The sequence below is a fragment of the Sceloporus occidentalis genome, unplaced genomic scaffold (genome assembly GCF_023333645.1).
Source record: "Sceloporus occidentalis isolate IW3139 unplaced genomic scaffold, rSceOcc1.0.p SCAF_9, whole genome shotgun sequence".
Classification (NCBI taxonomy): Eukaryota; Metazoa; Chordata; class Lepidosauria; order Squamata; family Phrynosomatidae; genus Sceloporus; species Sceloporus occidentalis.
Genome location: NW_028316989.1, coordinates 1,940,801 through 1,947,145, shown reverse-complemented (window position 1 = coordinate 1,947,145; position 6,345 = coordinate 1,940,801).

The window sequence follows — 6,345 nt, the reverse complement described above, 5'->3', positions numbered from 1 at the left end:
TGGAGAATATGAGCTTTGTCTCCCCGAAATCCACCTTGTAAGCTGCGCAGTTTGCCATTCTTCAACACAGTCATTTCCAGGTTTTCAGAGAGCAGGAGAATGATTGGCAATGCACACCATTATTTGCTTTATAAGCTCTCTATCACGTTGCCAACTGATCAGGGAAATCAGTTCACGCTGCTCCTGTACCTTCGACCGAGGTCGATCTACGCTTATCAGCCTCTGATGCTTTTCTCTAGCATATTGATAAGGATCCTCATCTGTTAAGATCTCCTGCATATTTTTCTGAGCCGCTGTTAAAACCGCAGCTTGTTTGGGTTTTAATGGCTAGGAAAGCACTATTTCGTTGCAGATTAAAGTTGCCCCAACTACAGCGGAGCATCCTGAAAGTTTGGTTCAAATTTACTGTTAAGATTTGCAAGAGATTCTGTGGAAAGCAGCCTGTGGTTGAGTTGCCTTTTTTTTCTCGAACCCATGTCAAAGGGGTCAGGATGTGATTCATTTTGGTAACTTTTCATTTCCAGAACAGCTTCAGCTTTCTGGAGCGATTCTATCTGTGGTTTTTGAGGCGTCCAACCAAATGACTCTGGGGGACTTTCCAATATCAAAATGAAAACTCCAGTTCTGAAACGGGCAGAATTGGCTGACAGTAATATTAGGGGCTGCTTTCCATCTTGCACCGTCCAAGAAGGGCTGTGTCTGCACTGCAGAAATGATGCAGTTTGGATGCGCTTTAAAAGCCACGGCTCCATGCTATAGGATTCTGGGATTTCAAATCCCTGGATTTCATAGCATGGAGCCATGGCATTTAAAGCAGCATCAAACTGCGTTATTTCTACAATGCAAACACAGCCCAAATGATACGGAGCTCTTTGCATGTTACACAAGTCCCATTGAGTATCTGCGCTAGCCATCTAAAATGGCCATTTGTTTGACTTGGTTGGAATAGTATGAAAGAAGTGAATAAACTGACATCTTCCAGATGATATTGATGGATTGCTTCTCCCATCATCCCTAGACAGGAATGCTGGGCAATATAGTCAACCAGATTTGGAGGGATTCCTCCCTTTTGGGACTTTGGCAGCAGCCCGGATGTGCCCAAATTATACAGGGATATTGCCAAAAAGCCATTTTATTTTATTTTATCTTTACAAATCAATTTAATAATAATTTAATAATAATTTATTTATATCCTGCCTTTTCCCAAAGGGATCGACAGGTTTATTTGGGTGATTCATAGCAAATAGGGAAGAAAGATTAATGGATATAGGGCATTTAGTATTATCTATGACCCTCTTCATGCTTTTTAATAATAATAATAATAATAATAATAATATATTATTATTATTATTATTATTATTATTATTCAATTACTTTTAATATATGCAAGGAAGAGGCCCTAGGGATCATATTGCAAACGTACGTTGGATAATGGAGCACACAAAACAGCATTTTACACACTTTTCGGCGAACTTTTGCAACTAGGAGCAAAATTTCATGATGGGATTTTTGCACAAAATGCACCGGGTTTTTTTTTTTTTTGTTATTGTTGTTGTTTTGCACAAGAACAACATTTGGGACAAAAAAAAGAGTTGTGTTCTGTGCAACTTGGTGAAATCTTTGCAAAGAGATTCTGAAATCTTGGAGCATTGGACTTTCCCATTGAAGATGGGGAAACTAGCAAATATCTTTTACGTTCCTAGCTATAGTCCCAGAGGAAAAGGGAGGTCTGGCCTGTTGGGTGTGTGTACTACTGAGAATTGTGTTATAATATCAAGAGACGGCTGTTCTTTTGATACCCAAGAATCCCCTTAATTCTCATGCTTTTTCAACGGCTGAACAAAAAAGTCCCCTTCTGTGACTCAAATAAAGCCGGCAGAAACGTCAAACAAGCAAATGTTCTCTTCTGTGAAAGCTGGCATAAGCGGGCCAGAAATGAGTGATCCTAAATGGCAGTTCAAGGAAGCTGCAGCGTTAAGAAGAAAAGAAGAATGGGACCAATGTTAGCAGTTCACACTGCTATTAGTATTAACTAACTATGTATTAACTAATTAGTATTAGTATTAACTAACTATGAAACTGACTCCCAGCTACTCATTAAGAAGAGATTCCAAAGAGTGGGCCAGTCTTCCTTGGAAAGTGGCAGCTATGCAGAAAGGCATTTTGCTCTCTGGATGAATTTTTCCTTTCATCCCCAAATTTCTAGCATTGCAATAACTTTGCATTTATTGTTGTTGTTGCTGTTGTTGTGTGGCTTCAAATCGTTTCGACTTAGGGCAACCCTAAGGCCCTGGGGTTTTCTTGGCAGGTTTCTTCAGAGCGGGTTTGCCATTGCCATCCTATGCGGCTGAGAAAGTCACTGGGTGCCCGAAGTCACCCAGTGAGTTTCCATGGCTGAGCCAGGATTCGAACCCAGGTCTCCAGAGTCTTAGTGCAACACCCAAACCACACTGTCTCTCTTTGCGTTACATTACTTACATTAAAGTCATGCATTATTTTGCATTACAGTCGAACTATTAGAAACGCAGTTTAGGAAACCACTGCAAAGGATGGGACGATAATGAAGTTATTTTATGTTGGCCAAAGTGTTCCTCTGCTTTTAATATCTGTCCAACCCAGAAATCTAGCTGATATAAAACTTCCCTTGTGCTTTGCTTCCTATGCATTGTGCAGCTTCGCCTCTCACATCTTTGCTGAAAGGCACTGGAGCGGAGTCTGGAAGTAAAGTTGGCAAACCTAGAGGACCAGATTTTCTTCTATGAAGTAGAGCAGGCATGCAGCAACCCTTCTTCATCTTCTTAGTAAAACTGTAGTAAAACCCTGGGCCCCTTGACGTTTGCAATTGAAATGGGACCATCCATCCGTATGACTCACAAAGGGTTTCGGTGGGGAACCGGCCTCTTTTGAGACCAAAAAGACACACGCTTTTCTTTCACCGGAGAGGAGTGTTTTTTTGACTCAAACAGAGCACTAGTCAGAGTGAAAGAGAAATTTCTTTGCGAAGACACACATATTTCAAAGCCTTACTCGAAATTCAAGCAAGGGAGACCAAATATTTACCGGAGAGCAAATTTGGCTGTTGAAAAGCTGCAGAGGTTGCCAACTTCTCTTCTGGCGCTTCCTGGGCTTTTAAGAGCCGTGCGACGGGTAGAAATGGAGCAAGTGGATCTATCTTCCCCCATTTCCTGGCTTTATATTATATTATATCATATCATATCATATCATATTATATTATATTAGCCTGCCTTTGTGCCAGCATAGGACCACCAAAGTGGCTTCTTCTTCTTCTTGTGCATCTTCAAGTCATTTCCAGCTTATGGCAACCCAAAGGCAAACCTATCGCAGGGTTTTCTTAGCAAGTTTTGTACCGAGGAAGTTTGCTTTTCTTTCCCTCTGAGGTTGAGAGAATGTGCCTAAAGTCACTCAATGCTTTTCCATGGCTGGGTTTTTATTTTATTTTATTGGAATGTATATAGTTTTAAAATATTTTCAAACCGCGGATGCTTGAATCTGTGGATACGGAAGGCTGACTGTATATATTTTAACTTTAACTTATGTTTCTATGGACCTTATCACACTAGCTTGGATTCCGAGTGATTAAGTGGAATATAAATAATAATAATAATAATTATTATTATTATTAAAGTAAAAAAAACCTGGAGGTTTATTATCACGCGACTTTTCTGCAAACCTGAAATAACACGAAATTAAAAGGGATGAAAACAACACCTTTTTACTTTTGGAAAGTTGCCAAAGTTTTAATTCCAGGGGTCTAGATGACCATTAACTTTAATGGCCAGTTGTATATTGCATTTAATCTGCCTTGAGCCTTAGGGAGAGGTGGGTAAAAATGTATATTATTACTATTATTGTTGTTATTATTATTAGAAGTAGTAGTAGTATAGTTGTTGTATAGCAGGAGGTTGGACACAGTGGCCCCCAAACTTTTGTCCTCCAGGTGTTTTGGACTTCAGTTCCCATAAGCTGGGAGCTGATGTCCAAAACATCTGGAAAACCAAAGTTTGGGAATCACTGGACCAAAGGCCTTTGCTGTTCCTTCCAACTCTGTGGTTCTATGATGGAGGAAACAGATTTTCCCTGCACAAACGCATTAACGTTCTTGCATGACATCCCAGCCATGCCAATTTACATGGGATGGAAAAGGGCTTCCTAGGCCTGATTCCCACTACCTTTTAAACCGGATCACACAATGGTTTGAACCGGTTCAAATGACCCTGGTTCCCACTTGAACCAAATTGATGAAGCGATTTGGAGGGGGGGGGGCATGTGCTTGGCCCCTTTAACTTCGCATCTTTTTGACACTGATTTTTCCCCACATCTTTTTGGATAAATCGATTCCACGCAAGTGTGTGAACCAGGTGCGGATCAGAATCGATTGACATTTGCCCTTTGTCCGGCTGGAGTGGGTCCATTTTGAACCGATTCATTCATCAATGAGATCCACAAGTGGGTTGTTTTAATTTACAGCAAGAAAATGCGGATGTGGCAAATGTAGTGTGAACCACACTCTGATGTTGAATCGATCCATCAATTTGGATCACACGCCGATTTGTTTGTAAGTGGGAACGAAGTCCTAGTGGACCGTGGCCCCTTTCCTTTCCTATTAAGGTATTTTCATCTTTTTGCGTGCAATATTCTTGCTTTTTCCCACCTCGGTAACCGTCGCTGCTATCTCTGGAGGAAGCGGTCGCAAGCCTTTTTAAACCTGAAAGTCCGGGTGATAAACTGGAGAACGCATTTGGGTCTTGCACTGCGCCGGCCAAGACCGCAAGCAGGAAATTTCACACTCGCAACCTGCTAATAATACACACTGGTTTCTCTATAAAGACAGAGACGGAGGAAGAACAAAGCCATCTTCTGTCAGGGTTTGGGTTTGTTTCTTCCTTCCCTTTCCTCTAGCTCTTTGTTTTGTTTCCAAGCCCAGTTTGTAAGAATTAGAATAAAGTAAGCACATCAGAGTCAAGTAAAGCAAGAGTATTTGGCAATAGAGCCAATGTGGCAGTGGTTTGAACATTGGACTCTGACTCTAGAGACCAAGGTCCGAATCCTGGCTCAGTCCTTGGGAAAGTCACACTCTCTCAGCCTCAGAGGATGGCAATGACAACCCCGCTATGAAGAAACTTGCCAAGAAAACCCCATGATAGGATCACCATAAGTTGGAAATGACTTGAAGGCAAGAATTTGGCAACAACAATCAGGGCCTGGAAGTTACTCTTTTGGAGTCCCAAGATCCTCCAGTTGCTGGGGCTTGTCATCCAAAAAAGTAACTTTCCCAACCTCTGATACACTCAGCTCCAGAATATGTTCTGGCTTCATCTTTTCTTCCTCCAATGCAGATTGTATGTATCTCCTTCCTTTTGGAAAGTTGGAGTGAAAACATGGCACAGCCGGTTTGTTTGTGGGCTGTGTCTCCCTCTGCTGACTAGAGACTGAATAACTTCCCAATTTCCAGCTAGTTGGAGCCTTGGACCATGGATCTGGAGACCAGGGTTCGAATCCTAACTCAGCCATGGAGAGTGAGTCACACTCTCTCAGCCTCAGAGGATGGCAATGGCAAACCCTCTATGATGAAACTTGCCAAGAACCCCCCATTATGGTCCACCTTAGGGTTGCTATAAGTCGGAAACTACTTGAAGGCACACAACGACAACCACAAAATCTCTTTGTGCAGGATCATCCAAGATCCACAAAGCAGTGGATACCTTTATGGGACCAACCAAAATGCAGAAAATACATGATTGCAAGCTTTCGAAGCTATCTCTGGCTTCTTCACCAGACAAAAGGGTTAAGAATCGTACAGGAGAAAGAATAAGTATAAAATGGCCATGTTGCGCAATATACATATTGCAAGCCTTCAAAGCTCCACTGGCTTCTTTATTAAGCGAAGGTGTTGAGCATGATAGAGAAGAAAGAAAGAAAGAAAGAAAGAAAGAAAGAAAGAAAGAGGAAGGAAGGAAGGAAGGAAGGAAGGAAGGAAGGAAGGAAGGAAGGAAGGCAGACAGACAGATAGATAAATAGATAGATAAGACAGACAGACAGACATAGACAGAGAGAGAAAGTTAAGATAGATGATGATAGATAGATAGATAGATAGATAGATAGATAGATAGATAGAGTTGTTATCTTAGCCCTGCATTTGGTCAAGAAGTTGTAGTTGTCCTCAGTTCCGATGTTATGGAAAGATATTCCTACACAGTTCCAAGGGGGAATGTGCCATTGCCTCCCTCTGAGGCTGAGAGAGTGTGGCTTGCCCAATGTTACCCATTGGCTTTCCATGGCCAAGCAGGGATTCAAACCCTGCCGCACATAGCCATGATGTTGTGC